The sequence below is a fragment of the Pristiophorus japonicus genome, unplaced genomic scaffold, assembly GCF_044704955.1.
Source record: "Pristiophorus japonicus isolate sPriJap1 unplaced genomic scaffold, sPriJap1.hap1 HAP1_SCAFFOLD_210, whole genome shotgun sequence".
Classification (NCBI taxonomy): Eukaryota; Metazoa; Chordata; class Chondrichthyes; family Pristiophoridae; genus Pristiophorus; species Pristiophorus japonicus.
The window spans coordinates 393,573-417,682 of NW_027251799.1; the positions used below are offsets into that span (position 1 = coordinate 393,573).

General features: G+C 44.2%; 11 non-coding genes across 11 annotated transcripts; all 11 read right to left on the bottom strand.

The window, feature by feature from the left end:
* Nucleotides 1-1,225: 1,225 nt before the first annotated feature.
* trnas-gcu (transfer RNA serine (anticodon GCU)) lies at nucleotides 1,226-1,307 on the bottom strand. Its single transcript has one exon. It is a non-coding gene; the product is annotated as a tRNA-Ser (tRNA).
* Nucleotides 1,308-1,552: 245 nt separating this feature from the next.
* Nucleotides 1,553-1,641, bottom strand: trnar-ucg (transfer RNA arginine (anticodon UCG)). Its single transcript is given in 2 exon segments — nucleotides 1,553-1,588; nucleotides 1,605-1,641. It is a non-coding gene; the product is annotated as a tRNA-Arg (tRNA).
* Nucleotides 1,642-3,570: 1,929 nt separating this feature from the next.
* Nucleotides 3,571-3,652, bottom strand: trnas-gcu (transfer RNA serine (anticodon GCU)). Its single transcript has one exon. It is a non-coding gene; the product is annotated as a tRNA-Ser (tRNA).
* Nucleotides 3,653-3,897: 245 nt separating this feature from the next.
* On the bottom strand, nucleotides 3,898-3,986 carry trnar-ucg (transfer RNA arginine (anticodon UCG)). Its single transcript is given in 2 exon segments — nucleotides 3,898-3,933; nucleotides 3,950-3,986. It is a non-coding gene; the product is annotated as a tRNA-Arg (tRNA).
* Nucleotides 3,987-5,915: 1,929 nt separating this feature from the next.
* trnas-gcu (transfer RNA serine (anticodon GCU)) lies at nucleotides 5,916-5,997 on the bottom strand. The gene has a single exon. It is a non-coding gene; the product is annotated as a tRNA-Ser (tRNA).
* Nucleotides 5,998-6,242: 245 nt separating this feature from the next.
* Nucleotides 6,243-6,331, bottom strand: trnar-ucg (transfer RNA arginine (anticodon UCG)). Its single transcript is given in 2 exon segments — nucleotides 6,243-6,278; nucleotides 6,295-6,331. It is a non-coding gene; the product is annotated as a tRNA-Arg (tRNA).
* A 1,929-nt stretch (nucleotides 6,332-8,260) lies between these two features.
* trnas-gcu (transfer RNA serine (anticodon GCU)) lies at nucleotides 8,261-8,342 on the bottom strand. The gene has a single exon. It is a non-coding gene; the product is annotated as a tRNA-Ser (tRNA).
* A 2,256-nt stretch (nucleotides 8,343-10,598) lies between these two features.
* Nucleotides 10,599-10,680, bottom strand: trnas-gcu (transfer RNA serine (anticodon GCU)). Its single transcript has one exon. It is a non-coding gene; the product is annotated as a tRNA-Ser (tRNA).
* Nucleotides 10,681-12,937: 2,257 nt separating this feature from the next.
* trnas-gcu (transfer RNA serine (anticodon GCU)) lies at nucleotides 12,938-13,019 on the bottom strand. Its single transcript has one exon. It is a non-coding gene; the product is annotated as a tRNA-Ser (tRNA).
* Nucleotides 13,020-15,275: 2,256 nt separating this feature from the next.
* Nucleotides 15,276-15,357, bottom strand: trnas-gcu (transfer RNA serine (anticodon GCU)). Its single transcript has one exon. It is a non-coding gene; the product is annotated as a tRNA-Ser (tRNA).
* A 238-nt stretch (nucleotides 15,358-15,595) lies between these two features.
* trnar-ucg (transfer RNA arginine (anticodon UCG)) lies at nucleotides 15,596-15,684 on the bottom strand. The gene is given in 2 exon segments: nucleotides 15,596-15,631; nucleotides 15,648-15,684. It is a non-coding gene; the product is annotated as a tRNA-Arg (tRNA).
* Between the last annotated feature and the right edge of the window lie 8,426 nt (nucleotides 15,685-24,110).

A 24,110-nucleotide genomic window follows, 5' to 3' on the forward strand; every position in this document is an offset into this window, starting at 1 on the left:
AGGGACACGGAAATAGAATTAATAAAAACAGATAAATATTTAAAACTCGGCAGGTCGTGCAGATTTTGTGGAGGAAGAATCCGGTTTCACGTTCTGTCGGATAATAATTCCGATATTTCAGGAAAAAGTTAAAGATTACAGATATTTTCAACAAAAATAGCGCCTGGAAAAAATACGCAGCGAGAAATGTAAAATGGGAACTTTTGTGATACAGCGGAACGAAGGAGTGATGAAATAATACATGGCACAATGGAGAAAGGCAAAGTGGGTGGTAATCGGGCAATAACGTAACAAAGGATGGGCCAGAGGAAGTGTTAGTGGGAATAGCAGAACCATTACCAGACAATGGGAGCGGTGCTTATCATCCGATACGTTGAACCTAATGTTGAGGCTAGAAGACGAGAACATGCCTACAATATAGGGTATCACCGCCTTTTAATCAGACCAGGCAGCTTTGCCAGCCCGGATTGATTTCCTGTATGCTTTGAATTCGGCAGCCAAGGGACGAATTCAAAAAGCAGCTTCTCTCATCTTTTCAGCTCTAGAGACACAGGACGCACACATGTTCAGGGCAGAGGTGGAGATTGACGCTGAATGTATGCTTATCCCAATTGAGGTGAATTTATCCGTACAGACAGGAAGATATACTGATCAAGTATCGGCCGGAACCAAACAAGGCTTTAGGTTATCCAACGAGTCACAGAGCCGAGTACCTCTGAGATATTTTAACTTTACTCAGTTTGGCGGGATTCACTTTGCTCTGGGATTTGGATGCTAAGGGAACATCGGCGTAAAATCACACGTTTTAACGTGAAATACGTCTGTTTTCTCACATGTCGAGCGGCTGTTGGAAGCGGAACTTTGAGTAAAACATGGCGGGGTTCGTCCGGGATTTGGCCCGTGACCTCTCGCATTTCAAATGTGATCAATCCGAAGGGAGAATCATAACCGTGGACCAACGAGCCGCCGACAGTGAAAAGCGCAGCTCTCAGATTCTGACGGTGGTGAGAAATGATATTATGGCCCATCGTGCATGTGCTGTCTCTCAGATACCTATCTAATTAGTGCCCCTCGCCATTGTACTGCAACTGTTCTCCTTTTGACGAATATATTATTAATTTGAGACGTGACATGAGGAAAGTACAGCATCCCTGTAAGTAAAAGGGGAATTTGGCGATGAGGTTAAATGTGAATGTCAAAAAGTGGTTAAGCTGCAAGCCAACGACGACGAGAATGGGATTCGAACCCATGCGTGCAGAGCACAATGGATTAGCAGTCCATCGCCTTAACCTCTCAGCCACCTCGTCTCTGCTATAAGGCATCGTCAGCCATTCAATCTCCTGCTTTTTGTATCCAAACAGAAATAAGGTGCAAAAAAGTCCACTTCACAGCTTGCTCTGCCCGTGCATGCATATCAACAATGATGAAAACTTGCAATGAGATTCTTTGAGCAAACAGCCTTCCTTCACTTCAGGTGAGTGACTGGAAGAGATGGTTGGTTTCTCGGCAGAATCACAACAAATAATATAAAATTTCACGTAGCGAGCTAAGTTGACCGCGGCAGGACTCGAACCTGCAATCTTCTGATAACTTTGCGATTGTAATCGAAGTCAGACGCCTTATCCATTAGGCCACGCGGCCGCTGCCAGCACCATTCATTGTGTTGTTGTATATATTGCGAGCAAATTCGGGGCAACTGCAATATCAAGGAGTGGATTTAGGAAAAGATGAGCATATTTCGAGTGAATGAACAGATGCACTGGCATCTGGGTGCGCACCGGCGCAGGCAACCCCAATATAAATTGGAACACTATAGTTTAACAATTCGGTCATTGCAGCTGAAATCATACTCCTTCTCAAACAATACAGGATGACCCGGGTTTCTGAGAAAATCCGTTTTAAAGGGAAAGATTATGAAAAGGAACTGACAACCAGCCCTTTAAAACAGACACAGAATGATCCGGGATTGCACGGACATCCCTTTTACCCAGATGCAGAATCACCCTTGACTGACAGCAGTTCCCTTTTAAAAGAATAAAGTGAGATTTCGATCATCCCTGAAGGCAATTGTGCAGTGGGGCTCAGGACCACGCGGCGCAGAGACTGTTATTGAAGCCACAGGTGATAGACAGGGAGGGAGGGAGGGACGTAAAACCAGCCCAGTCTGAAACACACAAACAAACTAATATTCCTTAACCTCCAAAGGCAGGTTTTGAAATTTCAAATTGGAAATCCGGGACAGACAGCACATCCCTTTGAAACAGACACAGAATGATGAGGGTCTGATAGCACACCATTTTACAGAGACAGAGAATGATCTCAGACAGACAGCAAATCCCCTTAAAAGGGACACGGAAATAGAATTAATAAAAACAGATAAATATTTAAAACTCGGCAGGTCGTGCAGATTTTGTGGAGGAAGAATCCGGTTTCACGTTCTGTCGGATAATAATTCCGATATTTCAGGAAAAAGTTAAAGATTACAGATATTTTCAACAAAAATAGCGCCTGGAAAAAATACGCAGCGAGAAATGTAAAATGGGAACTTTTGTGATACAGCGGAACGAAGGAGTGATGAAATAATACATGGCACAATGGAGAAAGGCAAAGTGGGTGGTAATCGGGCAATAACGTAACAAAGGATGGGCCAGAGGAAGTGTTAGTGGGAATAGCAGAACCATTACCAGACAATGGGAGCGGTGCTTATCATCCGATACGTTGAACCTAATGTTGAGGCTAGAAGACGAGAACATGCCTACAATATAGGGTATCACCGCCTTTTAATCAGACCAGGCAGCTTTGCCAGCCCGGATTGATTTCCTGTATGCTTTGAATTCGGCAGCCAAGGGACGAATTCAAAAAGCAGCTTCTCTCATCTTTTCAGCTCTAGAGACACAGGACGCACACATGTTCAGGGCAGAGGTGGAGATTGACGCTGAATGTATGCTTATCCCAATTGAGGTGAATTTATCCGTACAGACAGGAAGATATACTGATCAAGTATCGGCCGGAACCAAACAAGGCTTTAGGTTATCCAACGAGTCACAGAGCCGAGTACCTCTGAGATATTTTAACTTTACTCAGTTTGGCGGGATTCACTTTGCTCTGGGATTTGGATGCTAAGGGAACATCGGCGTAAAATCACACGTTTTAACGTGAAATACGTCTGTTTTCTCACATGTCGAGCGGCTGTTGGAAGCGGAACTTTGAGTAAAACATGGCGGGGTTCGTCCGGGATTTGGCCCGTGACCTCTCGCATTTCAAATGTGATCAATCCGAAGGGAGAATCATAACCGTGGACCAACGAGCCGCCGACAGTGAAAAGCGCAGCTCTCAGATTCTGACGGTGGTGAGAAATGATATTATGGCCCATCGTGCATGTGCTGTCTCTCAGATACCTATCTAATTAGTGCCCCTCGCCATTGTACTGCAACTGTTCTCCTTTTGACGAATATATTATTAATTTGAGACGTGACATGAGGAAAGTACAGCATCCCTGTAAGTAAAAGGGGAATTTGGCGATGAGGTTAAATGTGAATGTCAAAAAGTGGTTAAGCTGCAAGCCAACGACGACGAGAATGGGATTCGAACCCATGCGTGCAGAGCACAATGGATTAGCAGTCCATCGCCTTAACCTCTCAGCCACCTCGTCTCTGCTATAAGGCATCGTCAGCCATTCAATCTCCTGCTTTTTGTATCCAAACAGAAATAAGGTGCAAAAAAGTCCACTTCACAGCTTGCTCTGCCCGTGCATGCATATCAACAATGATGAAAACTTGCAATGAGATTCTTTGAGCAAACAGCCTTCCTTCACTTCAGGTGAGTGACTGGAAGAGATGGTTGGTTTCTCGGCAGAATCACAACAAATAATATAAAATTTCACGTAGCGAGCTAAGTTGACCGCGGCAGGACTCGAACCTGCAATCTTCTGATAACTTTGCGATTGTAATCGAAGTCAGACGCCTTATCCATTAGGCCACGCGGCCGCTGCCAGCACCATTCATTGTGTTGTTGTATATATTGCGAGCAAATTCGGGGCAACTGCAATATCAAGGAGTGGATTTAGGAAAAGATGAGCATATTTCGAGTGAATGAACAGATGCACTGGCATCTGGGTGCGCACCGGCGCAGGCAACCCCAATATAAATTGGAACACTATAGTTTAACAATTCGGTCATTGCAGCTGAAATCATACTCCTTCTCAAACAATACAGGATGACCCGGGTTTCTGAGAAAATCCGTTTTAAAGGGAAAGATTATGAAAAGGAACTGACAACCAGCCCTTTAAAACAGACACAGAATGATCCGGGATTGCACGGACATCCCTTTTACCCAGATGCAGAATCACCCTTGACTGACAGCAGTTCCCTTTTAAAAGAATAAAGTGAGATTTCGATCATCCCTGAAGGCAATTGTGCAGTGGGGCTCAGGACCACGCGGCGCAGAGACTGTTATTGAAGCCACAGGTGATAGACAGGGAGGGAGGGAGGGACGTAAAACCAGCCCAGTCTGAAACACACAAACAAACTAATATTCCTTAACCTCCAAAGGCAGGTTTTGAAATTTCAAATTGGAAATCCGGGACAGACAGCACATCCCTTTGAAACAGACACAGAATGATGAGGGTCTGATAGCACACCATTTTACAGAGACAGAGAATGATCTCAGACAGACAGCAAATCCCCTTAAAAGGGACACGGAAATAGAATTAATAAAAACAGATAAATATTTAAAACTCGGCAGGTCGTGCAGATTTTGTGGAGGAAGAATCCGGTTTCACGTTCTGTCGGATAATAATTCCGATATTTCAGGAAAAAGTTAAAGATTACAGATATTTTCAACAAAAATAGCGCCTGGAAAAAATACGCAGCGAGAAATGTAAAATGGGAACTTTTGTGATACAGCGGAACGAAGGAGTGATGAAATAATACATGGCACAATGGAGAAAGGCAAAGTGGGTGGTAATCGGGCAATAACGTAACAAAGGATGGGCCAGAGGAAGTGTTAGTGGGAATAGCAGAACCATTACCAGACAATGGGAGCGGTGCTTATCATCCGATACGTTGAACCTAATGTTGAGGCTAGAAGACGAGAACATGCCTACAATATAGGGTATCACCGCCTTTTAATCAGACCAGGCAGCTTTGCCAGCCCGGATTGATTTCCTGTATGCTTTGAATTCGGCAGCCAAGGGACGAATTCAAAAAGCAGCTTCTCTCATCTTTTCAGCTCTAGAGACACAGGACGCACACATGTTCAGGGCAGAGGTGGAGATTGACGCTGAATGTATGCTTATCCCAATTGAGGTGAATTTATCCGTACAGACAGGAAGATATACTGATCAAGTATCGGCCGGAACCAAACAAGGCTTTAGGTTATCCAACGAGTCACAGAGCCGAGTACCTCTGAGATATTTTAACTTTACTCAGTTTGGCGGGATTCACTTTGCTCTGGGATTTGGATGCTAAGGGAACATCGGCGTAAAATCACACGTTTTAACGTGAAATACGTCTGTTTTCTCACATGTCGAGCGGCTGTTGGAAGCGGAACTTTGAGTAAAACATGGCGGGGTTCGTCCGGGATTTGGCCCGTGACCTCTCGCATTTCAAATGTGATCAATCCGAAGGGAGAATCATAACCGTGGACCAACGAGCCGCCGACAGTGAAAAGCGCAGCTCTCAGATTCTGACGGTGGTGAGAAATGATATTATGGCCCATCGTGCATGTGCTGTCTCTCAGATACCTATCTAATTAGTGCCCCTCGCCATTGTACTGCAACTGTTCTCCTTTTGACGAATATATTATTAATTTGAGACATGACATGAGGAAAGTACAGCATCCCTGTAAGTAAAAGGGGAATTTGGCGATGAGGTTAAATGTGAATGTCAAAAAGTGGTTAAGCTGCAAGCCAACGACGACGAGAATGGGATTCGAACCCATGCGTGCAGAGCACAATGGATTAGCAGTCCATCGCCTTAACCTCTCAGCCACCTCGTCTCTGCTATAAGGCATCGTCAGCCATTCAATCTCCTGCTTTTTGTATCCAAACAGAAATAAGGTGCAAAAAAGTCCACTTCACAGCTTGCTCTGCCCGTGCATGCATATCGACAACGATGAAAACTTGCAATGAGATTCTTTGAGCAAACAGCCTTCCTTCACTTCAGGTGAGTGACTGGAAGAGATGGTTGGTTTCTCGGCAGAATCACAAGAAAGAATATAAAATTTCACGCAGCGAGCTACGTTGACCGCGGCAGGACTCGAACCTGCAATCTTCTGATAACTTTGCGGTTGTAATCGAAGTCAGACGCCTTATCCATTAGGCCACGCGGCCACTGCCAGCACCATTCATTGTGTTGTTGTATATATTGCGAGCAAATTCGGGGCAACTGCAATATCAAGGAGTGGATTTAGGAAAAGATGAGCATATTTCGAGTGAATGAACAGATGCACTGCGATCTGGGTGCGCACCGGCGCAGGCAAACCCAATGTAAATTGGAACACTATAGTTTAACAATTCGGTCATTGCAGCTGAAATCATACTCCTTCTCACACAATACAGGATGACCCGGGTTTCTGAGAAAATCCGTTTTAAAGGGAAAGATTATGAAAAGGAACTGACAACCAGCCCTTTTAAACAGACACAGAATGATCCGGGATTGCACGGACATCCCTTTTACCCAGATGCAGAATGACCCTTGACTGACAGCAGTTCCCTTTTAAAAGAATAAAGTGAGATTTCAATCATCCCTGAAGGCAATTGTGTAGTGGGGCTCAGGACCACGCGGCGCAGAGACTGTTATTGAAGCCACAGGTGATAGACAAGGAGGGAGGGAGGGACGTAAAACCAGCCCAGTCTGAAACACACAAACAAACTAATATTCCTTAACCTCCAAAGGCAGGTTTTGAATTTTCAAATTGGAAATCCGGGACAGACAGCACATCCCTTTGAAACAGACACAGAATGATGAGGGTCTGATAGCACACCATTTTACAGAGACAGAGAATGTTCTCGGACAGACAGCAAATCCCCTTAAAAGGGACACGGAAATAGAATGAATAAAAACAGATAAATATGTAAAACTCGGCAGGTCGTGCAGATTTTGTGGAGGAAGAATCCGGTTTCACGTTCTGTCGGATAATAATTCCGATATTTCAGGAAAAAGTTAAAGATTACATATGTTTTCAACAAAAATAGCGCCTGGAAAAAATACGCAGCGAGAAATGTCAAATGGGAACATTTGTGATACAGCGGAACGAAGGAGTGATGAAATAATACATGGCACAATGGAGAAAGGCAAAGTGGGTGGTAATCGGGCAATAACGTAACAAAGGATGGTCCAGAGGAAGTGTTAGTGGGAATAGCAGAACCATTACCAGACAATGGGAGCGGTGCTTATCATCCGATATGTTGAACCTAATGTTGAGGCCAGAAGACGAGAACATGCCTACAATATAGGGGATCACCGCCTTTTAATCAGACCAGGCAGCTTTGCCAGCCCGGATTGATTTCCTGTATGCTTTGAATTCGGCAGCAAAGGGACGAATTCAAAAAGCAGCTTCTCTCATCTTTTCAGCTCTAGAGACACAGGACGCACACATGTTCAGGGCAGAGGTGGAGATTGACGCTGAATGTATGCTTATCCCAATTGAGGTGAACTTATCCGTACAGACAGGAAGATATACTGATCAAGTATCGGCCGGAACCAAACAAGGCTTTAGGTTATCCAACGAGTCACAGAGCCGAGTACCTCTGAGATATTTTAACTTTACTCAGTTTGGCGGGATTCACTTTGCTCTGGGATTTGGATGCTAAGGGAACATCGGCGTAAAATCACACGTTTTAACGTGAAATACGTCTGTTTTCTCACATGTCGAGCGGCTGTTAGAAGCGGAACTTTGAGTAAAACATGGCGGGGTTCGTCCGGGATTTGGCCCGTGACCTCTCGCATTTCAAATGTGATCAATCCGAAGGGAGAATCATAACCGTGGACCAACGAGCCGCCGACAGTGAAAAGCGCAGCTCTCAGATTCTGACGGTGGTGAGAAATGATATTATGGCCCATCGTTCATGTGCTGTCTCTCAGATACCTATCTAATTAGTGCCCCTCGGCATTGTACTGCAACTGTTCTCCTTTTGACGAATATATTATTAATTTGAGACGTGACATGAGGAAAGTACAGCATCCCTGTAAGTAAAAGGGGAATTTGGCGATGAGGTTAAATGTGAATGTCAAAAAATGGTTAAGCTGCAAGCCAACGACGACGAGAATGGGACTCGAACCCATGCGTGCAGAGCACAATGGATTAGCAGTCCATCGCCTTAACCTCTCAGCCACCTCGTCTCTGCTATAAGACATCGTCAGCCATTCAATCTCCTGCTTTTTGTATCCAAACAGAAATAAGGTGCAAAAAAGTCCACTTCACAGCTTGCTCTGCCCGTGCATGCATATCGACAATGATGAAAACCTGCAATGAGATTCTTTGAGCAAACAGCCTTCCTTCACTTCAGGTGAGTGACTGGAAGAGATGGTTGGTTTCTCGGCAGAATCACAATATAACATTTCACGTAGCGAGCTAAGTTGACCGCGGCAGGACTCGCACCTGCAATCTTCTGATAACTTTGCGGTTGTAATCGAAGTCAGAGGCCTTATCCATTAGGCCACGCGGCCGCTGCCAGCACCATTCATTGTGTTGTTGTATATATTGCGAGCAAATTCGGGGCAACTGCAATATCAAGGAGTGGATTTAGGAAAAGATGAGCATATTTCGAGTGAATGAACAGATGAACTGCGATCTGGGTGCGCACCGGCGCAGGCAACCCCAATGTAAATTGGAACACTATAGTTTAACAATTCGGTCATTGCAGCTGAAATCATACTCCTTCTCAAACAATACAGGATGACCCGGGTTTCTGAGAAAATCCGTTTTAAAGGGAAAGATTATGAAAAGGAACTGACAACCAGCCCTTTTAAACAGACACAGAATGATCCGGGATTGCACGGACATCCCTTTTACCCAGATGCAGAATCACCCTTGACTGACAGCAGTTCCCTATTAAAAGAATAAAGTGAGATTTCGATCATCCCTGAAGGCAATTGTGCAGTGGGGCTCAGGACCACGCGGCGCAGAGACTGTTATTGAAGCCACAGGTGATAGACAAGGAGGGAGGGAGGGACGTAAAACCAGCCCAGTCTGAAACACACAAACAAACTAATATTCCTTAACCTCCAAAGGCAGGTTTTGAAATTTCAAATTGGAAATCCGGGACAGACAGCACATCCCTTTGAAACAGACACAGAATGATGAGGGTCTGATAGCACACCATTTTACAGAGACAGAGAATGATCTCGGACAGACAGCAAATCCCCTTAAAAGGGACACGGAAATAGAATGAATAAAAACAGATAAATATGTAAAACTCGGCAGGTCGTGCAGATTTTGTGGAGGAAGAATCCGGTTTCACGTTCTGTCGGATAATAATTCCGATATTTCAGGAAAAAGTTAAAGATTACATATGTTTTCAACAAAAATAGCGCCTGGAAAAAATACGCAGCGAGAAATGACAAATGGGAACATTTGTGATACAGCGGAACGAAGGAGTGATGAAATAATACATGGCACAATGGAGAAAGGCAAAGTGGGTGGTAATCGGGCAATAACGTAACAAAGGATGGTCCAGAGGAGGTGTTAGTGGGAATAGCAGAACGATTACCAGACAATGGGAGCGGTGCTTATCATCCGATACGTTGAACCTAATGTTGAGGCCAGAAGACGAGAACATGCTTACAATACAGGGTGTCACCGCCTTTTAATCAGACCAGGCAGCTTTACCAGCCCGGATTGATTTCCTGTATGCTTTGAATTCGGCAGCCAAGGGACGAATTCAAAAAGCAGCTTCTCTCATCTTTTCAGCTCTGGAGAAACAGGACGCACACATATTCAGGGCAGAGGTGGAGATTGACGCTGAATGTATGCTTATCCCAATTGAGGTGAACTTATCCGTACAGACAGGAAGATATACTGATCAAGTATCGGCCGGAACCAAACAAGGCTTTAGGTTATCCAACGAGTCACAGAGCCGAGTACCTCTGAGATATTTTAACTTTACTCAGTTTGGCGGGTTTCACTTTGCTCTGCGATTTGGATGCTAAGGGAACATCGGCGTAAAATCACACGTTTTAACGTGAAATACGTCTGTTTTCTCACATGTCGTGCGGCTGTTAGAAGCGGAACTTTGAGTAAAACATGGCGGGGCTCGTCCGGGATTTGGCCCGTGACCTCTCGCATTTCAAATGTGATCAATCCGAAGCGAGAATCATAACCATGGACCAACGAGCCGCCGACAGTGAAAAGCGCAGCTCTCAGATTCTGACCGTGGTGAGAAATGATATTATGGCAAATCGTGCATGTGCTGTCTCTCAGATACCTATCTAATTAGTGCCCCTCGCCATTGTACTGCAACTGTTCTCCTTTTGACGAATATATTATTAATTTGAGACATTACATGAGGAAAGTACTGCATCCCTGAAAGTAAAAAGGGAATTTGGCGATGTGGTGAAATGTGAATGTCAAAAAGTGGTTAAGCTGCAAGTCAACGACGACGAGAATGGGATTCGAAGCCATGTATGCAGAGCACAATGGATGAGCAGTCCATCGCCTTAACCTCTCGGCCACCTCGTCTCTGCTATCAGACATCGTCAGCCATTCAATCTCCTGCTTTTTGTATCCAAACAGAAATAAGGTGCAAAAAAAGTCCACTTCACAGCTTGCTCTGCCCGTGCATGCATATCGACAATGATGAAAACTTGCAATGAGATTCTTTGAGCAAACAGCCTTCCTTCACTTCAGGTGAGTGACTGGAAGAGATGGTTGGTTTCTCGGCAGAATCACAATATAACATTTCACGTAGCGAGCTAAGTTGACCGCGGCAGGACTCGCACCTGCAATCTTCTGATAACTTTGCGGTTGTAATCGAAGTCAGAGGCCTTATCCATTAGGCCACGCGGCCGCTGCCAGCACCATTCATTGTGTTGTTGTATATATTGCGAGCAAATTCGGGGCAACTGCAATATCAAGGAGTGGATTTAGGAAAAGATGAGCATATTTCGAGTGAATGAACAGATGCACTGCGATCTGGGTGCGCACCGGCGCAGGCAACCCCAATGTAAATTGGAACACTATAGTTTAACAATTCGGTCATTGCAGCTGAAATCATACTCCTTCTCAAACAATACAGGATGACCCGGGTTTCTGAGAAAATCCGTTTTAAAGGGAAAGATTATGAAAAGGAACTGACAACCAGCCCTTTTAAACAGACACAGAATGATCCGGGATTGCACGGACATCCCTTTTACCCAGATGCAGAATCACCCTTGACTGACAGCAGTTCCCTTTTAAAAGAATAAAGTGAGATTTCGATCATCCCTGAAGGCAATTGTGCAGTGGGGCTCAGGACCACGCGGCGCAGAGACTGTTATTGAAGCCACAGGTGATAGACAAGGAGGGAGGGAGGGACGTAAAACCAGCCCAGTCTGAAACACACAAACAAACTAATATTCCTTAACCTCCAAAGGCAGGTTTTGAAATTTCAAATTGGAAATCCGGGACAGACAGCACATCCCTTTGAAACAGACACAGAATGATGAGGGTCTGATAGCACACCATTTTACAGAGACAGAGAATGATCTCGGACAGACAGCAAATCCCCTTAAAAGGGACACGGAAATAGAATGAATAAAAACAGATAAATATGTAAAACTCGGCAGGTCGTGCAGATTTTGTGTTGGAAGAATCCGGTTTCACGTTCTGTCGGATAATAATTCCGATATTTCAGGAAAAAGTTAAAGATTACATATGTTTTCAACAAAAATAGCGCCTGGAAAAAATACGCAGCGAGAAATGACAAATGGGAACATTTGTGATACAGCGGAACGAAGGAGTGATGAAATAATACATGGCACAATGGAGAAAGGCAAAGTGGGTGGTAATCGGGCAATAACGTAACAAAGGATGGTCCAGAGGAGGTGTTAGTGGGAATAGCAGAAACATTACCAGACAATGGGAGCGGTGCTTATCATCCGATACGTTGAAACTAATGTTGAGGCCAGAAGACGAGAACATGCTTACAGTACAGGGTGTCACCGCCTTTTAATCAGACCAGGCAGCTTTACCAGCCCGGATTGATTTCCTGTATGCCTTGAATTCGGCAGCCAAGGGACGAATTCAAAAAGCAGCTTCTCTCATCTTTTCAGCTCTGGAGAAACAGGACGCACACATATTCAGGGCAGAGGTGGAGATTGACGCTGAATGTATGCTTATCCCAATTGAGGTGAACTTATCCGTACAGACAGGAAGATATACTGATCAAGTATCGGCCGGAACCAAACAAGGCTTTAGGTTATCCAACGAGTCACAGAGCCGAGTACCTCTGAGATATTTTAACTTTACTCAGTTTGGCGGGTTTCACTTTACTCTGGGATTTGGATGCTAAGGGAACATCGGCGTAAAATCACACGTTTTAACGTGAAATACGTCTGTTTTCTCACATGTCGAGCGGCTGTTAGAAGCGGAACTTTGAGTAAAACATGGCGGGGCTCGTCCGGGATTTGGCCCGTGACCTCTCGCATTTCAAATGTGATCAATCCGAAGGGAGAATCATAACCATGGACCAACGAGCCGCCGACAGTGAAAAGCGCAGCTCTCAGATTCTGACCGTGGTGAGAAATGATATTATGGCAAATCGTGCATGTGCTGTCTCTCAGATACCTATCTAATTAGTGCCCCTCGCCATTGTACTGCAACTGTTCTCCTTTTGACGAATATATTATTAATTTGAGACATTACATGAGGAAAGTACTGCATCCCTGTAAGTAAAAGGGGAATTTGGCGATGAGGTGAAATGTGAATGTCAAAAAGTGGTTAAGCTGCAAGTCAACGACGACGAGAATGGGATTCGAAGCCATGTATGCAGAGCACAATGGATGAGCAGTCCATCGCCTTAACCTCTCGGCCACCTCGTCTCTGCTATCAGACATCGTCAGCCATTCAATCTCCTGCTTTTTGTATCCAAACAGAAATAAGGTGCAAAAAAGTCCACTTCACAGCTTGCTCTGCCCGTGCATGCATATCGACAATGATGAAAACTTGCAATGAGATTCTTTGAGCAAACAGCCTTCCTTCACTTCAGGTGAGTGACTGGAAGAGATGGTTGGTTTCTCGGCAGAATCACAATATAACATTTCACGTAGCGAGCTAAGTTGACCGCGGCAGGACTCGCACCTGCAATCTTCTGATAACTTTGCGGTTGTAATCGAAGTCAGAGGCCTTATCCATTAGGCCACGCGGCCGCTGCCAGCACCATTCATTGTGTTGTTGTATATATTGCGAGCAAATTCGGGGCAACTGCAATATCAAGGAGTGGATTTAGGAAAAGATGAGCATATTTCGAGTGAATGAACAGATGCACTGCGATCTGGGTGCGCACCGGCGCAGGCAACCCCAATGTAAATTGGAACACTATAGTTTAACAATTCGGTCATTGCAGCTGAAATCATACTCCTTCTCAAACAATACAGGATGACCCGGGTTTCTGAGAAAATCCGTTTTAAAGGGAAAGATTATGAAAAGGAACTGACAACCAGCCCTTTTAAACAGACACAGAATGATCCGGGATTGCACGGACATCCCTTTTACCCAGATGCAGAATCACCCTTGACTGACAGCAGTTCCCTTTTAAAAGAATAAAGTGAGATTTCGATCATCCCTGAAGGCAATTGTGCAGTGGGGCTCAGGACCACGCGGCGCAGAGACTGTTATTGAAGCCACAGGTGATAGACAAGGAGGGAGGGAGGGACGTAAAACCAGCCCAGTCTGAAACACACAAACAAACTAATATTCCTTAACCTCCAAAGGCAGGTTTTGAAATTTCAAATTGGAAATCCGGGACAGACAGCACATCCCTTTGAAACAGACACAGAATGATGAGGGTCTGATAGCACACCATTTTACAGAGACAGAGAATGATCTCAGACAGACAGCAAATCCCCTTAAAAGGGACACGGAAATAGAATGAATAAAAACAGATAAATATGTAAAACTCGGCAGGTCGTGCAGATTTTGTGGAGGAAGAATCCGGTTTCACGTTCTGTCGGATAATAATTCCGATATTTCAGGAAAAAGTTAAAGATTACATATGTTTTCAACAAAAATAGCGCCTGGAAAAAATACGCAGCGAGAAATGTCAAATGGGAACATTTGTGATACAGCGGAACGAAGGAGTGATGAAATAATACATGGCACAATGGAGAAAGGCAAAGTGGGTGGTAATCGGGCAATAACGTAACAAAGGATGGTCCAGAGGAGGTGTTAGTGGGAATAGCAGAACCATTACCAGACAATGGGAGCGGTGCTTATCATCCGATACGTTGAAACTAATGTTGAGGCCAGAAGACGAGAACATGCTTACAATACAGGGTGCAACCGCCTTTTAATCAGACCAGGCAGCTTTACCAGCCCGGATTGATTTCCTGTATGCTTTGAATTCGGCAGCCAAGGGACGAATTCAAAAAGCAGCTTCTCTCATCTTTTCAGCTCTGGAGAAACAGGACGCACACATATTCAGGGCAGAGGTGGAGATTGACGCTGAATATATGCTTATCCCAATTGAGGTGAACTTATCCGTACAGACAGGAAGATATACTGATCAAGTATCGGCCGGAACCAAACAAGGCTTTAGGTTATCCAACGAGTCACAGAGCCGAGTACCTCTGAGATATTTTAACTTTACTCAGTTTGGCGGGTTTCACTTTGCTCTGCGATTTGGATGCTAAGGGAACATCGGCGTAAAATCACACGTTTTAACGTGAAATACGTCTGTTTTCTCACATGTCGAGCAACTGTTAGAAGCGGAACTTTGAGTAAAACATGGCGGGGCTCGTCCGGGATTTGGCCCGTGACCTCTCGCATTTCAAATGTGATCAATCCGAAGGGAGAATCATAACCATGGACCAACGAGCCGCCGACAGTGAAAAGCGCAGCTCTCAGATTGTGACGGTGGTGAGAAATGATATTATGGCCCATCGTGCATGTGCTGTCTCTCAGATACCTATCTAATTAGTGCCCCTCGCCATTGTACTGCAACTGTTCTCCTTTTGACGAATATATTATTAATTTGAGACATTACATGAGGAAAGTACTGCATCCCTGTAAGTAAAAGGGGAATTTGGCGATGTGGTGAAATGTGAATGTCAAAAAGTGGTCAAGCTGTAAGTCAACGACGACGAGAATGGGATTCGAAGCCATGTGTGCAGAGCACAATGGATGAGCAGTCCATCGCCTTAACCTCTCGGCCACCTCGTCTCTGCTATCAGACATCGTCAGCCATTCAATCTCCTGCTTTTTGTATCCAAACAGAAATAAGGTGCAAAAAAGTCCACTTCACAGCTTGCTCTGCCCGTGCATGCATATCGACAATGATGAAAACTTGCAATGAGATTCTTTGAGCAAACAGCCTTCCTTCACTTCAGGTGAGTGACTGGAAGAGATGGTTGGTTTCTCGGCAGAATCACAATATAAAATTTCACGTAGCGAGCTAAGTTGACCGCGGCAGGACTCGAACTTGCAATCTTCTGATAACTTTGCGGTTGTAATCGAAGTCAGATGCCTTATCCATTAGGCCACGCGGCCGCTGCCAGCACTAATCATTGTGTTGTTGTGTATATCGCGAGCAAATTCGGGGCAACTGCAATATCAAGGAGTGGATTTCGGAAAAGATGAGCACATTTCGAGTGAATGAACAGATGCACTGCTATCTGGGTGCGCACCGGCGCAGGCAACCCCAATGTAAATTGGAACACTATAGTTTAAGAATTCGGTCATTGCAGCTGAAATCATACTCCTTCTCAAACAATACAAGATGAGCCGGGTTTATGAGAACATCCGTTTTAAAGGGAAAGATTATGAACCGGAACTGACAACCAGCCCATTGAAACAGACACAGAATGATCCGGGATTGCAAGGACATCCCTTTTACCCAGATGCAGAATGACCCTTGACTGACAGCAGTTCACGTTTAAAAGAATAAAGTGAGATTTCGCTCATCCCTGAAGGCAATTGTGCAGTGGGGCTCAGGACCACGCGGCGCAGAGACTGTTCTTGAAGCCACAGGTGATAGACAGGCAGGAAGGAGGGAGGGATGGACGTCAAACCAGCCCAGTCTGAAATATATAAATATTTAACATTTTAAGAAAATAAATGCATTTAAATTGTATTTAAAAAAAATTGAATTTGAGTTGTTTTAATGAATTAAATAATTGATTCATAATCTATGTATTTTTTTATTGAACGAAGGCTGTGTAACTATAGGAATTCCATTGGGAAATGAGAGGCGCAGTCAATAACTCCCCAAACACAGTAAGCCCATGGTGGAAGACAAGCCATGAGGGAAGACGTGGGCTACAAGGGCGATCTTTTAAAGTCGAGTGTGTCTTTCCGCTGGATCTGACAGCAGCTGCTTGTGCTGTGAAAGAGGTCAAATGTAAGAGAGCGCAGCGCAGGCAGAACAGAAAAAGCATATTTATTTTGCAAGTTAAAAATTTGGGATTATATATAAATATACACATATATATATATATACATCTATAAATAAATTCAGTCAGTCAGTCATGTCTTGTATTGGTTTGATTTGATTTGAATTTGCAAATAAGGATGGAGGATGTCGTCATGTCACACAGCCCACACGCAAGCCCTGCCTAAAATCGCTATATTTCTAACTTGTGTATTTTCCCTTCTTTCAGATGTGGAATAGCAAAATCCCACAGCAGATTCTTCAACCGTCAGAGAGTCCACGAAGGAGTGATCAATCAAATCGGTACGGTTTCAAGTTGCATGTAATGCATTTTTCTCAAATGACAGTAAGATCGCACAGCACGTTTGCACACTCTCTAGTTTACACAAAAACACAAGCAAACTAAAATTCGTTAACCTCCAAAGGCAGTTTTGAAATTGGAAATTGGAAATCTGGGACAGACAGCACATCCCTTTGAAACAGACACAGAATGATGAGGGTCTGATAGCGCACCATTTTAAAGAGACAGAGAATGATCTCGGACAGACAGCAAATCCCCTTAAAAGGGACACAGAAATATAATGAATAAAAACAGATAAATATGTAAAACTCGGCAGGTCGTGCAGATTTTGTGGAGGAAGAATCCGATTTCACGTTCTGTCGGATAATCATTCCGATATTTCAGGAAAAAGTTAAAGATTACAGATGTTTTCAACAAAAATAGCGCCTGGAAAAAATACGCAGGGAGAAATATCAAATGGGAACGTCTGTGATACAGCGGAACGCAGGGGTGATATAAATAATACATGGCACAATGGAGAAAGGCAAAGTGGGTGGTAATCGGGCAATAACGTAACAAAGGATGGTCCAGAGGAGGTGTTAGTGGGAATAGCAGAACCATTACCAGACAATGGGAGCGGTGCTTATCATCCGATACGTTGAACCTAATGTTGAGGCCAGAAGACGAGAACATGCCTACAATATAGAATGTCATCGCCTTTTAATCAGACCAGGCAGCTTTGCCAGCCCGGATTGATTTCCTGTCCGCTTTGAATTCGGCAGCCAAGGGCCGAATTCAAAAGGCAGCTTCTCTCATCTTTTCAGCTCCAGAGAAACAGGACGCACTCATATTCAGGGCAGAGGTGGAGATTGACGCTGAATGTATGCTTATCCCAATTGAGGTGAAGTTATGCGTACAGACAGGAAGATATACTGATCAAGTATCGGCCGGAACCAAACTAGGCTTTCGGTTATCCAACGAGTCACAGAGCCGAGTACCTCTGAGATATTTTAACTTTACTCAGTTGTGTGAGTTTCACTTTGCTCTGGGATTTGGACGCTGTGCGAACAATCGCCGCAAAATCACACGTTTTAATGTGAAATATATCTGCTTTCTCACATGTCAAGCGGCTGTGAGGTGCGGAATTTTGAATAAAAAATGGCGGCGCTCGTTCAGGATTTGGCCCGAGACCTCTCGCATTTCAAATGTGATCATTCCTAAGCGGGAATCATACCCCGAGACCAACGAGCCGCCGACAGTGAAGAGTGCAGCTCTCAGATACTGACGGTCGTGAGAAAAGATGTTCGGTCCATCGTGCTTGTGCTGTCACTCAGAGACCGATCTAATTGGTCTCCCTCTCCGCAGTCCGACAAATGTTATCCATTTGACGAATATATTATTAATTTGAGACATGACATGAGCAAAGTGCAGCATCCTTGTCAGTGAAAGGGAAATTCAGCGATGAGGTTAATGTGATTGACAAAGTGACCAGGGGAGTCAAAGCTGAACACAAATACGACGAGGATGGGATTCGAACTCTTGCGTGCAGAACAAAATTGATTAGTAGTCCATCGCCTTAATTTCTCGGCCACCTCGTCTTTTATTCAGCCAAGCGTCAGCCTTTAATCTCCTGCTTTTTGTAACCCAACAGAAATAATGTGCAAGAAAGTCCACATCACAGCTTGCTCTGCCGGTGCATGCAGATCGACAATGATGAACACGTGCCATTAGATTCTTAAAGCAAACAGCCTTCCTTTACTTCAGGTGAGTGACTCGAAGAGATGGTTGTTTTTTCGGCAGAATCGCAACAAATATAACATTTCAGGCAGCGAGTTAATTGACCGCGGCAAGATACGAATCTGCAATGTTTTGATAAGTTCGCGGTTATAATCGAAGTCAGACGCCGTTTCCATTAGACCACGCGGCCGCTGCCACCATCATCCAATGTGTTGTTGTGTATATTGCGAGCAAAATCAAGGAGTGGATTTCGGAAAAGATGAGCATATTTCGAGTAAATGAACAGATGCACGGCGATCTGGGTGCAAACCCGGCGCAGGCAACCCCGATGCAAATTGGAACACAACAGTTTAACAATTCGGTCATTGCAGCTGAAATCATACTCCTTCTCAAACTATACAGGATGACCCGGGTTTATTAGAAAATCCGTTTTAAAGGGAAAGATTATGAACCGGAACTGACAACCAACCCTTTTAAACAGATACAGAATGATCGGGGACTACAAGGACATCCCTTTTACCCAGATGCAGAATGACCGTTGACTGACCGCAGTTCCCTTTTAAAAGAATAAAGTGAGATTTCTATCATCCCTGAAGGCAATTGTGCAGTGGGGCTCAGGACCACGCTTGGCAGAAACGGTTGTTGAAGCCACAGGTGATCGACAGACAGGAAAGAGGAAGGTACGTAAAACCAGTCCACTGAAAGCCAATTTAAAAATATATGTATATTAAACAACTTAAGAAAATAAATACATTTAATTTTTATTTAAAAAAAAATGAATTTGATTTGTTTTAAATAAATAAATAATTGATTCATAATCTTGATATTTTTTGATTGAACGAAGGCTGTGTGACTGGAAGAATTCCATTGGAAATGAGGGGGTGCCTCTTGTCAACAAAGGCAGAAATTTATGTGGAGATTCAGCATCTCCTCCAGTGCTCCAGTGCAGCCTTCAGCCGCCTGCGGAAAAGACTGTTTGCAGACCAGGCCCTCAAATCTACCACCTAACTCATGGTCTGCAGGGCTGTAGTAGTACCCGCTCTTCTGTATGGGTCTGAGGCATGGACGATGTGCAGAAGGCACCTCAGGTCGCTGGAGATATATCACCAACGATGTCTCCGCAAGATCCTGCAAATCTCCTGGGAGGACAGACGCATCAACATCAGTGTCCTCGACCAGGGTAACAACCCCAGTATTGAAGCACTGACCACACTCGATCAGCTTCGCTGGGCAGGCCACATAGTACGCTTGCCAGATGTGAGACTCTATAAGCAATGCTTTATGCGGAACTCCTTCATGGTAGACGAGCCAAAGGAGGACAGTGTAAACGTTATAAGGACACCCTCAAAGCCTCGCTGGGAAAGTGCGACATCACCACTGACACCTGTGAGACCCTGGCCGCAGATCGCCCGAGGTGGAGAAAATCCATCTGGGAGGGCGTTGAGCTCTTTGAGGCTCGATGCAAGGAGCATGAAGAGCCAAGGCGCACGCAGCAGAAGGAGCATGCGGCAAACCAGCCCAACCGACCCCTTCCCCTGACGAATGTCTGTCCCACCTGTGAAATGGTCTGTGGCTCTCGTATCGGACTGCTCAGCCATCAAAGAATTCACTTTGGGAGTGGAAGCAACTCCTCCATAGGACCGCTGGACCTGATGGCTTATATCCTGTGGATACAACCAATGCATCCATTGGATATAAGCCATCAGGTCCAGGGACTTGTCCGCCTTTAGTCCCATTATTTTACCTCATACTACTTCATTAGTGATAATGATAGTATTAATTTCCTCCCTCCATATAGCCCTTGGATTATCCACTATTTGAATGTTTTTACTGACTTCTACCGTGAATACTGAAACAAAATATTTGTCCAAAGTCTCTGCCATTTCCCTGTTCTCGATTATTAATGCCCCAGTCTCATCCTCCACGAGACTAACATTTACTTTAGCCACTCTTTTCCTTTTTACATACCTGTCGAAACTCTTACTATCTGTTTTTATATTCCGTTCAAGTTAACATTCATAATCTACCCTTTTTTAACCATATTTTTAGTCATTCTTTGCTGGATTATAGAAATGTCCCAATCCTCTGGACACGCACGAGTGGATGATTGGGTGAGCGTGACGGAACAGGTGGCCGAAAAGTTGCTGCAAAATAATTCAAAACAATTACACCTCAAATGACCTCCAAACAGAGCCGATTACGTGCGAATGCCTACAGCTACTGATTCATTGTGAACAGGGCTCGAACTTACTCAGAAGCAATTCGATTACATTCCTAATCCAAAGATTTAACCACCCAGCCACGGCAGCTAGCACGTCGCACTTTTTTAAACACACACTGAATGAAGCAGCACTGAGATCGCAAGCCTTTTAAACAGATAAAGACTGATCCGAGACTGACAGTACAACAACTTGATGTCGCTGTATTACACAATAGAAAGCGGGAATGGCTGAATTGCTTTCGGCGGGAATTAAATGATGTACTCCCTGCTTGTCTCAGCTAATCAGCTCGTTGGTCAAGGGGTATGCTTGTCACTTATATAGGAAAATAATGGAACCCTTACTAATGGAGAAAATAGAAGAACATCTAGAAACCAAAAGTATAAAAATGAATAATCAGCATGGATTTCAATAGGGAAAGTACTGCTGGACCAAACTCATAATGTTTGAAGATGTAAAAGAGAGGGTAGACATTGATCATGCAATAAGTATAAGGTATCTAGATTTTCAAAAGACCCTCGCTATAATACCCAATAATAACCTGCTGAGCAACGTCAGGGTCTAAGCAGCAGAATGCATAGCGAGCTAGCTTCAAGACTGAAATCAGAGATTGAAGGTAAAAGGCAGATATTCACATTGGCAGAAGATGGGTAGTGGTGTTCCAAAAGGATCAATGCCGGAACCACTATTGTTCACAATTTATATTAACGATTTAGAATTTGGAACTAAAAACAGAATTTCCAAATTTGCCAATGATACCAAATTGGAGGAAATTTATAATGAGGAGGACTGCAACAAATTAAGGACAACATTAATAACACGCAGAATGGGCATATAATTTTCAATTAAGTTCCACACACACACATGTGAGGTATTACATTTTGGTAGGAAGAATATGGAGGTCACTAATTACTTGGCACAAACGACTCTCGGTGGGGTAGAGGAACAATAGGATCTCTGAGTACAACTACACAAATCACAAAAATTGTCACAGAGTTTATCAAGACAAAATAAAGGTAACTAAGCAGTGGAGGTTATTTCTAGTGTTATAAAATTCCAAGATAGGAAGGTTATGCTAAACCTGTATTGTACCTGGGTTAGACCACACTTAGAGAACTGTATGCAGTTCTGGTCATCATATTATAAAGATGATATAGAGGCATTTGGGAGGGTGCAGAGAAGATTTACACGGATGCTACCAGAAATGGGAGGTTATTCATAAGTGGAAATACTGAACAAGCTGGGTCTCTTTTCTCTTGAAGATTGATCTATAGGGGTGACCTAATAGATTTATTTAAAATTATGAAAGATTTTGATGGAGTGTTTACAGAGAGAATGTTTTCACATGTGGGGAAGAGCATAACTGGAGGCCACCAATATAAGATAGTCATCAAGAAATCCAGAAATCAAATCGAGAATTCAGAAGCAACTTCTTTCTGGAAAGAGTGATGAGAATGTGGAACTCAGAAGCGTAGGAGTGGTTCCAGCGAATATTATAGATACATTTACGGAGAAGCTATACAAGCATATGAGGTAGAAAGGAATAGATGGCTATGCTGATAGATTTAAATGAAAAAAGACTCCAGAATATTCGAGAAAGGCTGTATACGCTATGCTGTCCTTTGTAAGCCTATTTAATTCAGTTATCTGCAGCTTTATGCATTGGATTCAATGACAAGCTCTCTGAGTATAGGTGGGACTGTCTGTGTCACTGTAAGAGCCTTCTGTTTCTGAGTAATAGTTTCTGAGACTCTTTAGGTGCTGTCTGGGTCTGTGTTGCAGCTGCCTGTATCAGAATTTGAGCTGACTGTGTCTGTTTAAGTGTTGTCCGGGTTTGTGTAGGAGCGTTGGGCTTTGTGTTGCAGCTCCATGTGTCAGGTTTGGAGCTGACTGGGTCTCTGCAAGAGTTGTCTGTTTTTGTGCCGCAGAGTCTGCATCTGTGATGGAGTGTGTCTGTCTCTGGTTGATCTCCCTGGGTCAGTGTGGTTCTGCATTGAGCTTTTTGATTCAGTACCGGTGCTGTCTTTATCTTTAAATGAAATGTCTGCATCTCCGAAGCGAGGTGTCTGGCTCGGTGAACGAGCAGTCTGGTCCTTTGTCGGAACAGTCTTCGCCCGTGCAAGAACTGCTTATATCTGTGTAGGAGTTCTTGGATCTGTGTTGGTGATGCCTTGGCCAGGGTAGAGCTGTCTATGTCTATGTAGGAGGGACTTAATCTGTCTCGGAGGTCCAAATGTCTTTGAACGGAGCTGTATGGGTTTGTGTAGGAAGGTTTATCCCGGTGCTGTTAATCCCTGCTTCAGTGTAGCACCTGCCTGGTTCTGTACAGGAGCTGCCTACTTTCACGAAGGAAATGTCAGTGTCTCTGTCGAAGCTCTCTGGAAATGTGTTGGTATAGTCTGCAGCTGATGAGGACATGTTTGCTCCTGTGTAGGTGATGCTGGGTCTCTGAAAAGAACTGTCTCAGTCTGTACACAAGCATTTTGATGCTGTGTATGCGCTTTGCCTATCTGCACAAGTGTGTATGGATCTGTGCCGTAATGTCTGACTCAGTGTAGGATCACTACCCCTCTGTACGGGAGCTGCCTGGGTCTGTTTAGCCGCTGTCTGGGTCGGTGCAGGAAAAGTTTGGATCTGTGAATGTAGATTGTGGTACTGTGTCGGAAGATTGTGAATCTGTGAAGGTCGAGTCTGGGACTGTGAAAGAGCCGTCTGAATATGTGTTGCAGCTGTCTGGCTCTGTGAAGGAATAGTCTGGGGCTGTGAAAGTACATAGAAATCTAGAAATCCACAGCGCTGAAGGAGGCCAATTCGGCCCATAGTATACATGCCAGCCGACAAAAAGCCACAGGGCCCTTTGATCAACAACCCTGAAGGCTATATATGAAGCTGTGAAGTATGACAATGGCGGAAAGATAAAGAACGCCCAGCCCAATAAGTCCGCCCCACACAACTTCTACAACCCTTGCACCGAAAAATTATACACACCACCCCAACCCGAGCCATGCGAACGCATGGGAGAAGCAAAAAAGCAAAAAAATCCCCCAGGCTAATTATGGGAAAAAAATCTGTTAAAATTCCTCTCCATCGACGCGATCAAATTAGTCCACGAGATCAACTTGGCCGTATTGGAATCCCTGCAGTACTTACCATCGTATCTGCGCCAGCCAACAAAAGGTAATCCAGCCTAATCCCACTTACCAGCTCTCGGTCCGTAACTCTGCTAGTTACAGCAAAGACATTGCACTTGACTGTATAAAACATTGGTTAGGCCGCTGCTGGAGTACTGTGTGCAGTTCTGGTCACCACA